General features: G+C 37.0%; 1 protein-coding gene across 1 annotated transcript in view; it reads right to left on the bottom strand.

The window, feature by feature from the left end:
* LOC136848013 (uncharacterized) overlaps positions 1–13,169 on the bottom strand; it is a 98,703-nt gene extending 85,534 nt beyond the window's left edge. Inside the window, exon 1 of the mRNA XM_067120038.1 lies at positions 11,983–13,169. The gene's annotated coding sequence lies outside the window, so the exon portion shown is untranslated. The remainder of the gene's footprint in view (positions 1–11,982) is intronic.
* Between the last annotated feature and the right edge of the window lie 8,559 nt (positions 13,170–21,728).

Genomic DNA, 21,728 nt, shown 5'->3' on the forward strand with positions numbered 1-21,728 from the left:
TTCGCTCCCCCCCCCCCTTCAAGTTTTGTATGAATTCTCCGCTTCTTCCTCTCTTTTTTTTTATATTTCAACGAGCGGAATATTGTTTTCTGTAATTTCCTGCCTTTGCCTCATGGTATTACGAAGCTTTTCTCATATCCTTTACTTTATGTGTGGAGGGGGGGGGGGGACCTGTTCATCAGGCGAAGATGAATTATTAAGGTTCCCCGAAGGGAGGTTCAGCACCCCGTATTTGCTTTGCACTCTATCCGTCGTTGTTGTCTTCAACACTGCATCCTGGTCAAGGCCAAGACATAATACGCTCGCTTTCTGCTGCATATCCTACTGTTGGTGGTGAAAGTCTGCCCTGTGTCCGCCTGTGTGAACTTGGCTGTGGGTTTTACCTTTGCGCAATATGAGTAGATCCATCCCTTGCATTTCGAGTGCTCTGCTGTAACCTCCGGGAATCATCAGGAGGCCTTCTGAGGTCAGAAAAGGGTGAGCATTCCATTTTGCCCATATTTTCGTTACCTTTATTGCCAAGTGGCGTCTCCCGTCAAAGCGTTGGTAAGGACAGCATTTTCTCAGCTAAGATCAGATTTAGTGTATTTTTCACCGTATTCTGAGGGTGAATTGTTTTTGTGTATACAAATTCAGGTGTACTATTAACAATTTTTGTATTACTATTTTTGTGTAAAAGAAACAAGATAATATAATTAAATTAAGGTTTTCTTATCAGAGTCTCCACCTATCTTGTAAAAGTAGGTAAGTGTTGCCTTCATTCTACTACCGTGACATTCCCTCTCACTCCTCGGTGTAAAAGTTAGGTAGGAGATTGTGGTATGCGTGCGGGCATTGTATATGCTTGATTGTTTTTCCTAGTTCCTCAAGTAGGTTTTCTGGGAAATTTTTCGTTGTTGCAAGTGTTTAAGTGTTAACAGATAATTGTCAAGTTTTAGTTTTTGGTTTTTGTCATCCTCTTTTGAGTGTTTATTCCCTAAAGTCTGGTGTTTGTTAACATTTTTTTCTAGTCTGGCAATTGATTCACTGACCAGGGGACCTGGTTAAAAAAATAAATATTTTTGTGGCTCTTGGTAAAAACTGTATATGTATGTATGTAGTCATAGGCGTCCTTGGAAAAGCACTGTACAATGAGAAGTTTTTTGCTAAAGCCAACGATTTATAACGTCATCTGTCGACAGAATCTTCCCTCTAGTCAAGATCAGAGATCAGTAGGAATAACAGACGAGCGTAATGACTTAACGTGGAGAGTAATGACTGACGTAGAGGACTTACACGATGGTTCTGATTTGAAATGGTGTTACTAAGTTAAGTATACCTTAGTTTAACCAGACCACTGAGCTGATTAACAGCTGGCCCGAAGGATTAGACTTATTTTACGTGGCTAAGAACCAATTGATTACCTAGCAACGGGACCTACAGCTTAAAACTCCTTGGTTAAACTAAGGTATAATTTTCTTCAGTCTTGCAAAAAGGAGCCAACAGTTCTTGGATTCCTAAAAACAACTCGGGATTGAGAGAACAAAATTGTTTGAAATAACCTGATAACTCGTCATCATCTGTATAAGGTACAGAGGCACGAAAGTTGAGTATAGGTACACCAGGAATCGGAACTGCGGGTTGAAACTTATCAGTTATAAGTTTCCCGAAGCATTTGGTAAGCAAAGGCTTTGGATGGCAATTTTCGTAAAACTTACTTTTTAATCTTCGTAAAATTTACTTTCTAAAATATGTTAAAATGAATACATTCAGGAGAAAGAAAAGGCTGTATGCAATAAAACAATAGCGTAATGTCTTGAAGTTTAAAATTAAAAAAGAGAGTAACTGTAAAAATTAGAGCCAAGACCTTTGCATGTTTCTTTGCGGTTACGGGAATGAAGATTAAAACTAGTCAGACCTAGTTATTGCAACATCTTAAACACCTGGTGTTTTCGCGCTCGATAATTAAATTGATGAGGGTGGCGATTATTGGCAAATTAAAAGCTGCTCAGCAGCAACACTGTTTTGAAAAAGAATGAAAGTATCGTCCACTTAACCTTTGTTGTAAACAAGATGAGACGTTAGCGGACACTGATCCCTCCAAATGGGACATAAAAGTATTCGCTACAACAGGAAGCGATGGCAACCCTGTCGGTCAGTTTGTAATCGTTTCCATTGAATATTATTTTTATTAAAGTAGTTTAACCAGACTACTGAGCTGACCTTCAGCTCTCATAGGGCTGGCCTGAAGGATTAGATTAAAGTACCAGGTCCAGGCCTGAGGCCAGGCACTGGGACCCAATAGATCATTCAGTATGAAGATGAACGAATTAAAATGAAATTAAAAACTGTATATAGGCACATGCTCTCATACTGAAACATATACTTACAATAAATACATTTACTCAGGCTTCCTTGCATACACACTAAAAAGGTATATTAAAATTCTGAACATAAGTAATATTTAAAAATTTTTTTAAATTCGACAAATGCTAAAAGGGTTTTCGTGCTTTTATTATTTACTTAATTTTTTATTTTATTAATTAAATTACAGTTCCTCATGAACTTCAAAATCGGAACGACTGAAAGTGTAAAAGATTCTGACAAAATTTCCTCTATTTATATATTTCCAAAAGTTGACAGTCGCTGTTGGTCATACTTTGGACACTTACATAACACATGTCTGACCGTTATTATCACCGTGCACTCTGAGCACTCGGGAGCCGGGCCACGTGGGCTTCTCATTAAGTGCCCATGTGTCAGACGGGTATGGCCTATTCTGAGACTTGTGTCCAGCACAACCAGGTTAAAAAGCTTTGTAAATCCTCTCTATCAAAACCTTGCTAGATAAAACCAAGTTCACAAAAAGCTCTTATCTAAAACAATTTAAAACTCGTATTCTAAACGGAACTAAATGCGTAGCTATTTTGTAATCGGCCGTATTGTGCGAGGCCAGAATAAACTTTGGAGCAATATTAACCTACCTTACGAACTTATGATGCTCTGTTAATAGAACCAAATGTAAAACGAACAGAATACGCAGGTTCATTAATTAAATTTTTCTCTTGAAGTGCTTTTAAAAATCTATTGATAATATCCCCCATTTGAAAAATGGGCTGCAAGGTGAGAGACTCCGTGGGTTCAGATTTTTACCCGTCAGATAAAATAGCATTCATTTTGAAACATTGCCATTTTCATTACGAATAACTATACTATTTCCCTGGTCAGGTTTAATGATGACCAGCTCAGTGTTCAAATACAGCTGTTTAAGCAGACTGTAATCGTCCTTTCTGAAGAAGGGAAGCCACCTACTATGAGATTCAGGGCCTCTGTAACACGGTTTTTTGGACTGCTCCTTATCAAAGCATCGGATGTAGCTGAAAGGTGACATATGTATATTTTACAACCACACACAAATTTTGTCAGCATTATCAACCTAAACCCGATAGTTTTAATTTTTATAGAGTAAAAATGATCTAGCCGACGCCATGGCCAACGATTACGAGTCAAGAGTCGAAAAACATTCATTACGTAAGCAAGGTAAACACCGTTTGACGAAATGTTGCCCCGCCCATCCACCAGACAGAAACTCATTCACCTTGTTCCATCGGCTCTGAAACCCATAGCAGTCAAGAATGGCTAACAGGATTTGGAATTGTCCCCGTGTTTGCAAAACTGCATTTGTCTTACGACTTGCAACTTTATACAGTCAAGAGAAAGCCCGTGGGCCATGCTTACTATAGCCTGAATAGGTAATTATTCAGTTTCTAGTTTAAATCCAATGTTTATGGTCGGATTTGTATTTAGCGTAACGTGATTATAATACTTGTAATGTCATTCAGGATTTTGAACATTTCCATTAACTATTCACTATGCCACCAAGAGAGAGAGAAAGAGAGAGATTGTATGTAAACAGTCTTTATATAACTATTTTTGTTAAAATAATATTTTTAACCAAAGTAAATACAAGCTTATATGTGCTAAAATCTCCAGCAGACCAACGGATCATCCAATAAAATTTTTTTTCTTCTTCTTTAGGCCGTACGACCGTGTTGGATATGTTTTGGGCATGACTGCACGTGCAGTGAGGGTCACCGTCAACTGTGCCTCCAGTTCTGTTCCTTCACCATCGTCAGGATCACAAGCGCCGCTGTCTTTGATAACTTTACGATTGGTGCCATTCGCCGCTGTATCCACAGAAAATTTGCCGAGAAGGAGCATTTTACTGTTGGTTCCTTGACAAATGACCTCAAAACAGCTGGCATTATTCCGGAAATGACATCATGGGCTTCAGTACTTCGACTCTTGCATTCTATGGGATTCAAGTAGAAAACTTCCTAACGTAAGATGTATGTATGTAAGGAAGGAATCTCTGGAAACTGTATGCCGCCGGATAATTGCTCTCCGTGATCTACGACTCCAGCGGGAGGAGGGGAGAGTGGTCGTTTACGTAGATGAAACCTGGTTTACGACAAGGATGGCCCACAACAGGGAATGGGCAGACACTACGCAGGATGTCACCAGCCCCACTTACAGTCGTCAGGTTCCTCCTGGAGAAGGTGAGCGTTTTGTGGTGGTGGCAGCTGGCACGAATGAGGGCTTTATAGATGGTTCACACCTGTGCTACCTGGCCAAGACCAATCAGGAAGACTACCATGGCGAGATGAATGCAAAGTTGTTCAAACAGTGGCTAACGACGCAACTTCTGCCATCCCTTCCCGAGCCATCTGTACTTGTGCTTGATAATGCACCATATCATAGCACACTGATCGAGGAGTCGATGCTCCACATCAGCAACCAAAAAGGAAGATCTCGTCAGGTAATTATAATGACTTCCCTTCCAATATATATATATATATATATATATATATATATATATATATATATATATATATATATATATATATATATATATATATATATATATATATATATATATATATATTTATAAATTGTTCGAAGAGTCAATTAACCTATTTTAATGGGAACTTTATCAAATTGCACTTTATTGCTTGTACTACATGTAACAATTTAGGTATTAATGTTCTATTATGTTCTCTCATCAGGTGGCTAGAACAGAGCAGGATATCGTTCCGGCCTTCTGCCACACGCTCGGAGCTGCTGCTTATTTGCCAAAAGAATCGGCCGGAGCGAAGGTATGAGATTGACAACACCATCCGTGAATGGGGCCATGAGGTTGTGCGTTTGCCCCCCGCTCACCCCGAGCTCAATGCAATTGAACAGGTGTGGGGGTCATGAAGAGACACGTACGTTCCTCCCTCCGTCGATTTACTCGATTCGACCTGCTGGACAGGTTGGAGGAAGCCAGGCTTTCTGTTATCGCGGAAGTGTGGCCAGGAGCAGTTCGACAATCCCGTCATTTCGAGGAGGAGTATTGGGAGTCGGACAATATCCGAGAGACAGTAGAACCAGTCATCATTAGCTTGGCTAGTGACGATGAGGACGGGGAAGATGACCTTTTCCTCGAGAGTGATGATGACTGCATTTTGTAAATAAATCATGAATAGTCTTAGGAGTTTTATTTGTACATCTAATGGGAATTTATAGAAGTAAAGTGAACATAATTCATTTATCCTTTAAAATAATTACAATATGTAACAAAACAAATAGTAAAGATGATAATGCAATGAAGGAATGATACCATACTTTATCTTTAGCTTCAACATCGGCAATAACATACCCAGTTGCCATAATTTGTTAGCTTAATGAAATAACCTATCATCTAATGTTAAACTTAATTTCTGAGGAAACCATGGCTTATTGCACAGTGAAAAAATATGACAAAGACTTTATGAATGGCGGAACGATACATAGACGTGGGTGGGGTATCTGTGCTAGCGTAGTAATACTACTGTAGCAGTAGTGCCGCAACAGTAGTAATAGCAGTAATATACATGAATTAAACGTTTAGGCCAACTGCTGGGGTCCTTGAGGATCATTTAGCACTTCTTACAACTATTCGAGAAATGAGTTTTTATAGCCAGAAGTTAAATTTTCTAATCCAACAATGCCCATGATAGCCTTCAGTGTTATCCTGAATTATAACGAGGCCAAAGTGGTGGAGCCTCATGAAGTCATCATTCTGACGATAATTATTGGTGAAGGTTTAAAGCCAAAATACGGTACCGGCTATTTTTTTTTCAGTAAATAGGTAGATAGCCAATAAATAAAAATTGCTTGACTTTGGATATAGCAGTTATCAAATCAAGCGTGTCTACTATGTTTTTGAAAATTACCAACTATTCCCTACAGCTTGTCAATCTGATTGTGACCTATAAAGTAGACTGTAATTTCTTAGGAAACTTATTTTGGGAGTTAGACTAATAATCGAAGTGTTTTTGTATTTATTAACATATTTTGTTGGTTTGTTCATTATGACAGTTATCAGTGGAGAGGTTTCAGAGTTCATAAAGGTGTACTGCTTTGCTTCTATTTAAATTTTTATGTCATTGTTGCCAGAGGTCTAGCCTTCGTTACGTATAGCCAATCATCCATCGAGAAAGAGGGAAGAAATGTTGTCATAAGTTACGTAACGAGTGCGTTCGAAACCTTTTCTCTGAGTAAGTTGACCCGTCTTCAAAAAAAGTCACTTTTACATTATAAGTACCAAATTTATTCAACCTACGTAATGCAGAATACAGTCAAAATTTATATGTAGATATAATGTGTATTCTGAATAAGCGTTATATTTATGAAATGCATAGATAAAAAGTTACTGCGAAAAAACCTGAATCTCATAGTAGTCTCCAAATTCATAAATGATTTTTGTGCGAATTGCTGCAGTTCACATTGAAAGTTCTTTAGATGGAGCAAATAGCATAACTTGCAAAGCCGACTAAACAGTAATTCAAGAGACAAAAAGAACTGTAAGAAAGTCTACCTATATAGATATAGGTAGACAAAAGTTACGACCAAGGAATAAACGAAATTCCTCTCTCTATGACAAACAGTCATAGTACTGTGGTTGAAAAGAACTTACTTTGGATCTGGAAAAATTTGGAATGGTAATTCCAAAACTACACGATTGGAGTCGATGAGCATTTTCAAAATTACAGACAAAAGAAACCATATTTTTTTAATACAGAATATTTTGAAAATAATCTAAAAAGGATAAAAAAAATTACATAAAGTGTAAAACAACATAAGTTTGTTTATGTTTCTTGCACAGCCTTTCCTGACAGTGTAGTTCCGTCTCAAGAGGCTCCTTCCTGTTTCTTGGTATAAAAGGGAATGATGAAGTGGCCGGGATAGGGTCTGGGCTAAAAATAAGTTAAGTATACCTTAGTTTTAGCAGACCACTGAGCTGATTAACAGCTCTCCTAGGGCTGGCCCGAAGGATTAGACTTATTTTTATGTGGCTAAGAACCAATTGGTTACTTAGCAACGGGACCTACAGCTTATTGTGGAATCCGGACCACATTATAGCGAGAAATGAATTTCTATCACCAGAAATAAATTCCTCTAACTCTTCAGTCTGGGCTAAAGAACTTTAGGATGACATGACTGACTTGGCAGCTTAACAAAAATTAGGCCTCTGGTTCGGCTTTCCTCTGCTTTGTCGAGGACGATTTCAAACGACGATAGCTAGGTAACTTCCGAGTTGGATATCGAATTATTTTTATATAAAATAGTTTGAAGAGATATTAAGAGCACGGCCACGATGGTGATACGTCACGCTTAAACACAACAGGGATAAAGACTACACACACGTGTATGTATATATATATATATATATATATATATATATATATATATATATATATATATATATATATATATATATATATATATATATATATATATATATATATATATATATATATATATATATATATATATATATATATATATATATATATACAAGTGCAGCATAAGTAACGCCCTTTGTTTAAGTGGAACAAAATTAAAGCCTTTTTGATTATCCTTTATTTTTTCGAACGTGAATGTATTGCCACAGGTCAATAGATTAATATAATATATTAACAAAATTAATATAATGCTTATTCGGTTTAATAATGTTCAATACAAATACTAATTGCTAACTCTGCAGAAAGACGCCTACTGGATTTTTTGAGGAGAACGCAGCAACGATTCTTGTAGTTCATTGGACATTTCTAAGCTTGTTGCAACAACTGGCCTACCCGCTCTTTGAGCATCACTTACACTTCCTGTGGATTCAGATTTTCTAATCAAGCTTGTGATATTTCGGGTTTGCACCCTTGGGATGTTAAATTCAGCTGATAACAATCTTGCGGTTTCAGTACCATTTTTATTGTTTTGATAGTACAATTGTATTGCTTTTACTCTCTGTTCCTTTGTTAATCTAATGGTTGTATAAAATATCTGAAAAATGAAGATTTAGCAAATTAAGTAAAGAAAATAATAAAGAAAATATACATTATAAGATATAAAATTAAAAAGGGCGTTACTTATGCCGCACCCTGTATATATATATGTGTGTGTGTGTGTAGTATAGGCTATATGTATAATTTAATAAGTAATGAGGCAAGAACACAGCATTGACAGACACTATAGATTATATTCCCCTGGCTGAAATAGTACAGAACAACAACTACTGCTAGATAAATTTAAATAATAATAATACTAAGAAATGTCCCACCAAGTTCCGTCTGTCTAAGCTTGAAATTCAAAAGCAGTACTAAGTGATAGTCATTCGTAATTCTTGACCAGAATCTAGGGATTTATGTATGACACCAGAATTTGAAAGAAGAGCATCACAAGTATCCATTGTAAAAGACGAACAGTAAAGTAGGGAACAGATGATTCTTTGCAGAACAGCACTCAGAAGGTTTTCCAACAGAGTTCAAAATCTGAGATAACATGGGAGCTACAGAAATGGACACAACCACATTTACCTAATAAAGTAACAGTACCAGTTCTCCAGCTAGTGCAAAAAAGAACCCCATAAAACGTGGAAAACTTAAAAGCTAACCTAACACTTCCAAAAGCATCAAGTCTAGTGAAAGATTTTGAATTTCACAAGACAAACAGTTTACCTCGAAATATTGAGTGACAGAGCCACATGGCTAAAACAAAGAGAGAACTGAGGCTACACCAAAGGGGGGCAGTTTCACAGTAACTCACTATCTAAGAAACTGTATCATATAAGAAATGGATATCTTATAGTGAAATTTTATTTATTTTCAGATGAAGCATAAATGCTGCCAGTCACAGCCCCGAGTCAGATGTAAGTATTCCATGTCTAATCAAATCTATTATCTCTCGAAGGTTATAATTTTTGCTTCTTGTTTTCCAAGTTAAGTATATCTTAGTTAACCAGACCACTGAGCTGGTTAACAGCTCTCCTAGGGCTGGCCCGGCCAGATAAGTTCATGTTACAGTAGTTAGGGATCATGATATCTATTTACTGTGTCATTCAGCAAATGTGAAAGAACTCGCCTATTTATTATTCTCAGCCTTTTACTGTAAAATTCAGTGTAAGACTTTCTCGTAACATCTTATTATTTATTAGAACTGCTAGGAGAGGACTACAGTAAACAAACTTATGCACACCCACAAAAATAGAAACTAATCAATCACATGAATATCACTTTAATGTCATTACAATTTAAAGTTGTTAGTTTCTTTCCTAAATTGCTACAAGGATTTTCTGTGAAAGACAGAGATATACACAGTTGTTATTATAGGGAAAAGGAACCTTCCCGATGGCCACCTCCCCACCTCTCTCTCTCTCTCTCTCTCTCTCTCTCTCTCTCTCTCTCTCTCTCTCTCTCTCTCTCTCGTCCAGTGACAAATGCATGCCCCAAAATTGTGTGGGATATTGAAAACGTTCTAGACTATATATATATATATATATATATATATATATATATATATATATATATATATATATATATATATATATATATATATATATATTTTTTTTTTTTTTTTTTTACCATCAGACCTAGTGAAAATTACTCTTAATGTGTCAGTTTAGTTCATCTATCAAGAAATAGTGATGACATACTTCACCTCCATCTAAAACCACAAGAGAATGAATCAACTCCTGGACGTATGGAGGGGTAAATTTCCCCCAGAAAACGTTGTCACACATATTTTGCCTTTCTTTATTCAAATTTAAAGCTAGAACACCATTTAAAATCCACTTTTTTCAGTGTAGTCCATTTCCTCCCGTGTATTTTCATTTATCATATTTAAAACTATGCTTCATAAAACCCTCTTGCTTACCCTTTAAGCTACTTCCATCAGCAGTGGTGACTTTTCAGAAAAAACAGTGAAAGTCACTGACAAAGTCATACATGAACTTGTGAAGTTTCGATGAGCCCCGTGCAGAGAACCAAATTTGACACTGAACCCGTCACCCTCATCTCTCGCCTCGATATTCAAGTACAAGCTTCAATTCCATCATGAGAACTTTAAATCACTTTCAAGAATTTGCATTCTGTACTATTTATCCTCAACACCCTCCACATTTCCTTGTTATCATCAGTTCTATCCTAAACTTTTCTTAAGGCCAAGCACCTTCTTACTTTTACTTTCAAACTTCTCACACAATGTTTGCATAACGACATTTGATCTACACAACCTCTTCATAGTCTAACCGTATTTATCATTCCGTCATTTGCTTTAACTTTCTCATTCTAAATCTTATCACACACCTATAACTGCAAATTATTGATCTCATAAATTTCTGTTATTCAGACATGGTCAACTCCATCGCCCTATCACCGCCGTATTGTACTATCTCACTTGCAATCTCTGTTACTAGTGTTCTTGCATTTGCTCAACTTCTTACTTACCCTCGTTAAGTCCTCAGCATCACTGCCACGAACAATCTCAAACTTATATCAGTCAATCTTATATCATTCAACTCTGCTGCTCCCCTATCATCTGCATTCAGTTAATATTCAGAATACTTACTACATTGAAAATGGACTGCATTCATTTCAGGTAACATTTATCGTGCGTCTGTTACAATGAGATCCATTAACAATTAACCTTTTTCGTCTGCATGTACTTCATCGCAGAAAAAACGTATCCTCCTCAAAGTTTATACACAAATTCTCCCCACTGCTTTATTTCTTGCCTTATTTTTTTCACTTTTTTCTAGACTATCTTCTCCAACCGTCTGCAAACTTACAGGTTTTTTTTCTTCCTATACTTACAAAAACTCTCCACTGTCCTGATGACGGATCTTCCCCACATAGTGACCCCAACAAGGATCGTGGGTCGCTATCTATGACTGATATTTCTTGGGGGTCATTTTCTAAGACTGGACTAATTGGGGGTCACTATCTAGGAATAAGCCCTTATGAATCCCTTATGGAATTTTACAATCTCCTCATTTACTTCTTCAATATGGTCTTTAACAATAGTCCATATTTCATCAGTTCTTTTAATTCATCGGCTTATCTCACTTATACCTGGAATTAGCTCTCTCTCTCCTCTCTCTCTCTCTCTCTCTCTCTCTCTCTCTCTCTCTCTCTCTCTCTCTCTCTCTCTCTATAATAATATATATATATATATATATATATATATATATATATATATATATATATATACATATATATACATACATACTACACACGTGTATATATACAATGTGTGTGTGTGGGAGTGTGTATATATACATATATAATATATATACTTATACATATACATATATATACATACATACACATGTATATATGTGTGTGTATATTATATATTTCTCTAATTGCGTATACATATACGAAAGTATTCCTAATCATTTGTAGTCTGAGTCTCAATGAATATATAAAATAAGGTTAGGGTAACCTAGTGAGAGGACCGAGCAATCACATATTTCACGACTAAAACACTTCTTAAATACGTGTTGTACAAAAAAAAAGGTCTTTGTCATTACGAGGGGGAGCCAACAATGATATTGAAAATATCATTATTTGCAAAGCACCACCACAACAGCGTTCATTCAAAATCTGAGCCAGAGAGAGAGAGAGAGAGAGAGAGAAACTATACCTGTGAAATCCTAGGAAAGAGCAGCACATCGTAACGGTGACGGAGAGATTCCTGAAGCTAGAGGCCTTTTCTTCTCTAAGGACTCAAAGGTTGTAGTTTCGAGCAACCAGGAACTAAGATCCTTTGCCTTTGTGGACGTGAGAAATGCCGCAATAATTTCCACACTTTCGCAAGTTCCTATGTTTGGTTTCTCATACGAATTAAACATTCATTACCTTCACATATAAAGAGCGTATTGAATTATCTATACAGTTTATCTTCATTTTAGGAGAAAATCTTTGAATCTATTTATTAACTTGTTAGGAATAAGAATTTAATTTAAATATGCCACTGCCTTCATGTTTAAAGGAAGGTTTTAAAATTCCACTATCGGTTTTTTAGAAGCGCTTTTTAAGTTATACACTCACTCAGTGTCCTTAATCATGTGTGAGTTTTTTTTTAACATCATATAAGTATATTTAATCATAACATAAAGTACAAGACAAGGCCCCGTTCTCTACGGCTGTTCGAGCGTATTCACATCTGTGTTATATAGTAATAACACTTATTTTCCCGGGCTGTTACCAGTATGAAAGCAAAGCTGTATTCAGGCACTTATGATATGTTAGGAATACGTTATCGTTATCTTTTCGCGTTAATTAAAAAGGGCGTGTGAGTTTCACTGCTACGGTCACGGATTCTACTGGCTTTCTTTTTTTTCTGTTTATCTTGAGAACTTTCCAAATTTAAATTTACTCACAAACCACTATAGTACGCTCTGGACAAAATAAATGCTATTTTCCTCTCCATGAATTAACCATTCTTTTAAATGTAACACAATTGGAAACGTATGCAGTGCGTTCTTTATTGTCGTAACCCTTTCTTATTCTTACACTAATGAAACAGGCTTTGATAAGTTGCTTGCTTCTTTCCTTTTGACACAAATAAAGCTTATTGATGTGATACATTGGATCAAGAAGAAATATAGTTTAGCATGTTGTACAAATTCATGACCGTTCAGATCTGCACACACTGCTTCAGCTTGTAAATGTCCCTATACTATTTCTTAGGATTCACTGTACATGGATCTACTACGATTACTGATGCATATTTATATATATAAACACATAACGTACTAGCTCGCCACGCTTGGACGTTAGCAAGAGCGAAGCTCTGGCAGTACCTCACTGGAGAGTGGCCACGAACACACTCCACCAACCGTGCAGCCTACACCATCACCAACCTCAGCTACGTTTCGAGTTGCTTAGTGTGCTATATTAATCTATTTTTCCTCCGTGTTTTAACCGCTCTTGAAAAGTGACATTATCTGGAAACAATCGAAAATTGCCAAGAGGGAGTAATTGAATCATAAAATTAGTTGGACTAAAATCTGCAAGCTGTCATGTAATATAAAAATCCGGAAAGGCCATCAACCCAGTAGGTGGCGCACGAGAGGGGATGGAAAGGTGTGCGTTACCTCAACCACAGGCTTTTACCAACATACTCATACATACTGCACTAGCATGCATACGCGCAAACGTATACAGAGGGGACCTTCTGTCTCATCACAAATCCACTCTTTGATGCTTTACTCTTTCTCGTTCTTTCACGTCATTCCGTTGTCTCCATACGGTCTCCTTTCCTCACCATCACCACACGTTCCCCTCCTCATTGTCTCAGTTTTCCATAAATACTAATTGGTACGATCATCAACAGGTAAAGCCCTGAATGTTGTTCCCTGAGAGCTCGTTCTGGCGTTTGCCGTGATCGCTTAAGGATCTGACGGAATTCACCTGCATTTCATTCATTCAACTGTTACTTCAGGGCTCATAGTTTCGTATTCATATTTCTTCCAAATGCCACACATGAATACAAACGTCTCTCTCTTTCTCTCTCTCTCTCTCTCTCTCTCTCTCTCTCTCTCTCTCTCTCTCTCATGTATATTACACACACACACACACACACACACACACACACATATATATATATATATATATATATATATATATATATATATATATATATATATATATATATATATATATATATTATACACATACACACACACTCACACACACACACACACACACACATATATATATATATATATATATATATATATATATATATATATATATATACATAGATATATATATATATATATATTATATATAGAGAGAGAGAGAGAGAGAGAGAAGCGCCAACATATTGGTAAGTAGGGACAGGAAAAGATGAAAGTAGCCAGCACATTTATTTACTAAGGATAAAAACATGAAATACAGACACATGACAATCAGCACCGTTTATTGAACTCTCTCTCTCTCTCTCTCTCTCTCTCTCTCTCTCTCTCTCTCTCTCTCTCTCTCTCTCTCTCTCTCTCCCAGTAAGCTGTACACACAGGGAAACAACTACACGTGCCCTCCTGAATAAAAGAAAAAAATTGGCAGCCTATTTTGACATCTATACATGAGACTTTTCCATTAACATTTTATATTTAGGAAACAGGACTTGTGATTTCTGGATATCGAGGACCCACAGTTCTGACGCACGAGTCCTACCGTTCGCACGCTTTGCCTTATCATGAGCCTATAGTCACCCCTATCATTCTTACCGTTTTACCATAAATTTGTCACATTTCTACATTTCCCCACCAATTAAATTGTCTAACTTTCATATATGGGCACACAGACAATTCGGCGTAATAGCTTCCGCCTATATCAGTCACATAGGCGTATGTCAGTCAAAATTCCACTCATTTCAATAAGAAATTATTGATTAACTTACCTGTTATACAGCTCATCTTTTTCCTCTGTAGACATTTTTGTCATCCCTAACTTGAGCCGTTTACGTTGTGTTATTTGTAATGTAATCTAATCTATAACTGGCCTTTTCTCTCAGCTTGCCAGAGACCAAAACAATTAGTACCAAGAACTTTCTCTCAGCTTCCCAGAAACCAAAGCAATTAGTACCAAGAACTTTCTCTCAGCTTCCCAGACACCAAAACAGTTAGTACCAAGAACGTTTGTAAGCGCCACACCTCCATGTTTCACCATTTTAAAAACTAAGGTATACTTAACTTAACTTCCCGTCTTCCACTTATTCTCAGTGAACTTGCCCATGCCAAAATCCACATTTTACATTTTCCTCAACCTCTGTGTAACTTATACATTTAGCCATTCCATCTTCAATTCATTGCTTTTTATTTTTGTGTTAAATCTCCCGGTAAAAGGTGATTCTTAGCAAGTGTGTAGCTACTGAATTTTTTTTATTTTTTACATACATCGTCTCTTCAATCTCGCAATCCAATATCCATTACTTGTTAGAAGCAGCTGAAGCTAGTCTAGTTCTCAGTTCTTTGCCAGCAGATTTCTTGGTCGCAAATGTGGACATAAGCAATTGGTAGTTAGTCTCATTGCACTCTACTTCAGCCATCAGTCATCTTACCGGATAGGTAGAGTAGCAGAATCTTCCAAGTGTGGTTGTGGTTGAGGAATAAGTCTTTTCGAGGAACCCCAACACTTTATCTAAACCAGATCTATTGACAACACATTTGTCACTATATTATTGATCTGGAGCATCCGGATCTAACGCGCTCACACACACACACTTACACACATACATTATGTATATATATATATATATATATATATATATATATATATATATATATATATATATATATATATTAACTTTATCACATACACAATTGTTCTGTGCATTAGTAGAATTACTAATAGGACCTATTCAAACTGGATGGTATTTAACAGTTTTTATTCAAAAACATAACAGAACCTTTCTTGGACGAACTGTCCACATTATCCAGTATCCGTACGGATGCTGGGAGAATGGAGCTGGGGTTTGTCCAAGAAACATGTAACTTTTGAATAAAAACCGGGGTCTAATCGATTTCAGGCAGGGCAGCCGATCGAGGCTACGGCCTATATATAAATCAAAGTCCTATAAATATAGGCATATATATACCCCATATAATAATGGGAAAATATATATATATAAAGATATAAGAAGAATATATATATATATATATATATATATATATATATATACATATATACATATACTAGAATATATGACCACGAGAAAAGTGATGCAAAGAGTGCAAGATCCTTTACTCTCGGGCATTTTCAAGCAAAGTACATACCTTGAAAATATTTACAAAGGAGACCCAGTTTCACAAACAACAACTAAGATGATTAAGAGAGTTGTCAACCATCTGAATGCTCACTAACCTCATTACATTTAAGGTAGTTGCTCATCTGGTGAGGAACAGCTGACTGGGATTAACTCAGGTACCGGATGAAACGAGAAAGACAAAGGACATCACATATTCACGTTATTTTTCATGACATATTGAAATTTTAAAAAAATTGTATTCTTTTCAGTGGTTTTGCAAGCATTACATGTTGTCAGTCCTGAATTCGTGGATGATAAACTACAAACATTATAAAGATATGTGCAGTTTAATCTTTAATAGAAAATCCATAAATAAACGTGTGGTGTAGCATTGCAAAGACTCTAACAGCATTTCTTTCAAATACCTGCGCCATGGTTTCGGAATTTAGATGATATTTTCGTTCTTAAACCACTTGGAAAAATTGAAATAAAGTGTCTTGTCTATCAAGTTCGCTCTGGAAATAGAAAACGTTGGTCGCTCTCCTTTTTAAACATGCCCAGAACTGAATTATTTCAGTGTGAATTTAATTTATATATATAATATATATATATATATATATATATATATATATATATATATATATATATATATATATATATGAAAGCGTCAAATTATCTAACTTATGCACTTTACTTTTGAGGGCATTATATTGATAAAAAAAGTCTCTGCAATCTCTTCAGTAGCCCTGCAAGCATGATGTATTTCAGTCTGAATTCCTGGATGACCAACTGTAGATCATCAGAAAATCTGTAGGGACTTCTGTCATGCAATCATATTTTGGATAATTGCTACAATAAAACACAGCATCCTAAACTACAGTATATCAAAACACCGGGTCTCCAGTCCTCTCTTTGTTCCACTGTCTGCCATTGGAAAAACTAACCACCAAAAAAAAAAATGACCTTTAAAGAGATGGAGCGGATGGGCCTTTGCCAGAAGGCCTCCAGCCTATGGGCCTCACCACTTCACAAGGTCATGGTGCCTGACGGATCGTGGCGCCCCTGCGGAGACTGCAGGCAAATCAGCTTTCAAACAAAACCTCTCAACTACCAAATTCCTAATGTAGCAGACATCACTTCCACTCAGTAGGGAAAGAATCGTCTCGAAGTTTGACTTGATGAAGAGGTACTTCCAGGTCCCAATCCACTAAGAGTATATTATGAATTATAAATTAGTCAACATTTGGCTTCCAGAATTCAGACACAACATTGCAGAGGGTGATAGATAATGTATTAGGTGACTCCCTTTCTGCATATGCTACAGTGACTACACTAACATTCTCTATAAACCAAGAAGAACTAAAAATGTGCCAGGGGCCGTGCTATCCTGCTTGAGAGACACTGGCCTAACCATCCGTCCTGACAAATGCGTCATCTGAGCCCCCTCCACTGAGTCCCTGAGTGATCATATATCTGAGAGCATATATATATGCTCTACCCTCCAAGATGTCAACAATCAGGAAATACCTGACCCCAAAAACACAAAGGATCTACAAGAATTCACACGAATTGTAAATTACTACCACAGAGTCTTCTCCATCATTCCCAAAACCATAGCTTACTCTGTAGTGCCCTTCGTAGAAATATCAAGACACTCACATGGGGCCCTGAACATCAAAACACCTTCCAAGCACTAAGAAAGCACTCCCTGATGCCATAATGCTAGTATTTCCCAACCCATAGTCGCCCTTACCTCACGACTGATGCAAGCAGCCACACGAAGGGCACTTTCGCAAATCAAAAACAAAACATTTGTAATGTTGTGGCTTGCTTTTTGATTTATCTGTCAGTCTCTGTGGTACCAGTTACACCAACCCTCCCTGACACAGTGCACACATTTTTCTGATATACCCTGTGCACTATGATGTTCATTTCTACACTGTCAATAAACTTTACTTTCATACTAAACACTGGAGGAGATTCGCCTCAGTGGTTGTAAAGGTTGTCTTTTCCATGAAATTGCTTAACGTTAGCAGATATCACAAGCTTAGAAACATATTCATCCAGCATTTTAAAATCACTGATACTCTGAAAGCCTTGATATCCCTAACATCTGTATAAGAAATCTAGAATCTCAAATTCTCGTTTTCCTTACTTCATTCGCCTTGGTGCATATGATTTGAAATTCAGTGATATACCTAATCTTTAGCGCGAGCATTTCCATAAAAATCAAATGGAACACGTGAAGACTTTTAAGAATTGTAAGCCTACTTAAAAGGACTATGGTAGCTAAAGAAACGTTAAACCTGGGTCAGTGATGTTTATCCATAGTAATGTTTGAAATGTAACTAAAATAGATCATTAAGAATTTATCTCTAATGCACTGAAGCTGAGGAAAACTATGATATAGTCCATAAAAATCCCTGAGTGGAGGCAATTTTAGCACCAGTGGCCCTGACTCTTTCTTCTTTTCCTCTGCTTTCACTGGTTTTTCATCAATATAATGTTTTAGTCATGAAAAGTTTTCTTGGAACTTTTCTTTAATCCTCGGCCAAGGTTTTCTACAATGTTTATTCACCAATGGAAGCAGTTGAACACAGAAACAAGTGCATTTTCTCCCGCTGTCACTGTCTTCACGAGTTGCCTGTGGATGCTTGAAGTAGGAATCCCCCTGCCTAAAATCTTCATCAGTTTTGAGTTCCTTCAGGGCGACTGGCTTACCAATGCCAAATAGTCTTGAAGTGGTGTCGCATCCCAGTAAAGCATGGGCAAAGAGGAGGTTGTCGCATATGTCATTTCCAAGTGCAGCTTGAGCGAGCTTGATGCTCCAGCATTTTGGTGGCTTCTTTGAATTTGTCTTAAGTTCTGGGCAGAAGTAAATGTTACAAGAAGTCTTTAGTGACTGGCTGCAGAGTAGCACAAGGAGGTCAGTATCATTCCCGACAAGAACTACGTTTTTTGAGGCTGCTGATGCCACAGTAGTTTGCACAATCAGGCCATCTGCATTAGCTTCTGCATGCACTAATTCAATACCACGGTCCTCAAAGTGTTTGCTTTGCAGATTGATAAATCGCTGCCTGTTTGGCTTGTTTCCAAGAGAGACTTCTTTCTTCATGGGACAGACCATGTCTCCTGTGAAATGTAGTGGACCATTGATGTTTCTGTCCTTTCGTTTAGTGTGTGTGACATCTTTGGTGGATGGACAACTTTCATAACCATAAAATACTATGATGACAGGGTGATATTTGCGTTCAACACATTGGATGTATCCCTTGCAAATCTCACTGTAGGTCTCTCCAATATTCCATCGAATTCTGTGCAAGAGAGCCCCGCCATTTAGAACAAACTGCTGAACATCACTTGGTAACCTAGAAGCTTTGGACGTATCCGGTAGTTGTTTCCACATGGCGTCAGCAAGTGAAGGTTTATCAGCTGTAAGTAGAACACCTGTTGTATCAGAAAGTTCAGGCGGATAACTACAAAGTTCATATCTGAAGGTATCATTCAGGTCTTCAAGGTGCAATCTTGCTGTGACCAGACGCTGGATACAGACTTGTGGGCTTGCACTGTGTTAGCAGCCAGGGTGACAACTTGATCTTTCTTTTTAAAGACATATTCTAAGACTTTTTGTCCCAACATTCCCGTCAAGATATTGTTTTCTACATCAACCACATTGTTGGCATTGACAGAATCCCTTGCAGTCACTCCAGTGTCAATGCTGTGCAGGCTTGGATGTCAGAAAAATCTTGATTTTCTGCGTGCCTTGAGTGTCTCTCACTTAGCGTGTTGTAGATACGTCTTTTGACAGCCACTTTAAATTTAATGGAAAGATTTGATTTTAATGGTCTTGTATTAGTGTGCTCTGTCCTTTAGCATAATGCCGAGCTGTATTTGACATATTTCAACACATTTTTCGGTTGTTAAATGGCATTTGTTTAGATCTTCCCATTTTGGCGGCCAATTTTGAAAATAGGCATGTTCCACAGCTTCGATTTTCCGTGATTTTTAGTATGTTATTTTACACTATGTTTTGCGTCATAAAAGCTTTGAATGGTTTCTTTTGCAATTAGTAGTGGGTTCCTTGGTAAATTTCAGCCGGTCTACCAGCCTACACAAGAGTATACATTAGGGAAGCTCTTTAGCAAGTTAAAACAGATAAAAGATCCAATAAAGGTAAAACGATGATGACATCAGGTGGCAAATACTAATGGGCTCGTCTACGATCGGTAACGAGATCTTCCGTGAGAAATAAAATGGAACTTTGAGGCCCATGTTGGGTGTTCCTTGTAGCTGATGATCATTGGTTATTGGCTATTGTAACGAAAGGCAAAGCAAAAAGATACTACGAGTGCTTTCTTTAAGTCTTTCATGAGCATTGTCTTGAGAACAGTTTAATGATGATTAATAAACAATCTATGAACAGATGGAAAACATGTTCATGGCAAATCAGTTAACCTCTTCAAACAATACGTTCGATGATGATAATAATAATAATAATAATAATAATAATAATAATAATAATAATAATAATAATAATAATAATAATAATAATAATAAAATTTGTTAAATCAATAAAGTACCCCTCCAAAGGATGATTCATCTGAAGGCTACAGGCGTTATGACACGGTGTATTTTTGGGCAAAGTTTTACCTAATCTTGATGAGTGATGAAGAACCTGTGACAAATGTTGCGTGAAGAAACGTGCAACAGCCGGCACACCCTCAAAAAGACGTTGGCCTACTCTGATCAAGGAAATAAACTTATTTTTGTAGACAGGTAGTGAAAACAATGACTTTGATGCAGTGAAGAAGATTGGACTTACACTTACAAGGAGCTGTTGACGTAGGTCTTTCGACTAAGACGATTTGACCAGTAAAAATGCGGCTAAAATGTCATTGCTGAGGAGGACGTCAAATGGACTTCACTTACGTGGAATAGGAAAGTAAAAGTATGTGGCCGAAGCATTTTTGTTTCCATTTATTCTCACTCCATTCCATTTTACATTTCAGTATGTTTTTTTAAAAATACCTAAATGACTTGTTAAAATATCTTGAACGTTTTTGCAGTTATCAGAACAGTTACGCAGAGTAACAGGGGTCACCCGAGACTGCTAACCTCAGCCAGGGCTAAGTAATCCAAACCCCTCTCCATCAATGGTTCCTTTCTCCAGAATCAGATCTCTCCCAAAATTCATTCACGTGGTTGACAAAATTTGTGTAAACAAAAACGCACAAGGTTTTTCGTGCAATCTTGCCAACAGGCAAACATTACATGCTTTAGATGTGATAACGTGCTATTAAGACAGTTTTCTTGGTTTTTATGTGTATGTGTGTGTGTCTGTGCAAACTTTGTGACTTATTTTCTTTCCAGTTTTCAAGAGACGATTTGTAAGTGAGACTTCTTTATTCCCGCGAGAAATTTCAGCCATCACCCTTAGTAAATGTTCGTATATATCCGTGTTTACTTGCTTTGCAAATTATTAATATCTATATTCCGTCAAGGTGTCATAATGTTACATTGCCCGGAACTATAGTTTTTTCAGTCGCTTTACTGTAAAACTGTACAACAGTCTTCCTGGATGTGTCATAAACACTGATCACCATTAATCAAGAACGTTTGAGACCATGAACCCCACA

Source organism: Macrobrachium rosenbergii, chromosome 18 (assembly GCF_040412425.1).
Source record: "Macrobrachium rosenbergii isolate ZJJX-2024 chromosome 18, ASM4041242v1, whole genome shotgun sequence".
In the NCBI taxonomy this organism is placed as follows: domain Eukaryota; kingdom Metazoa; phylum Arthropoda; class Malacostraca; order Decapoda; family Palaemonidae; genus Macrobrachium; species Macrobrachium rosenbergii.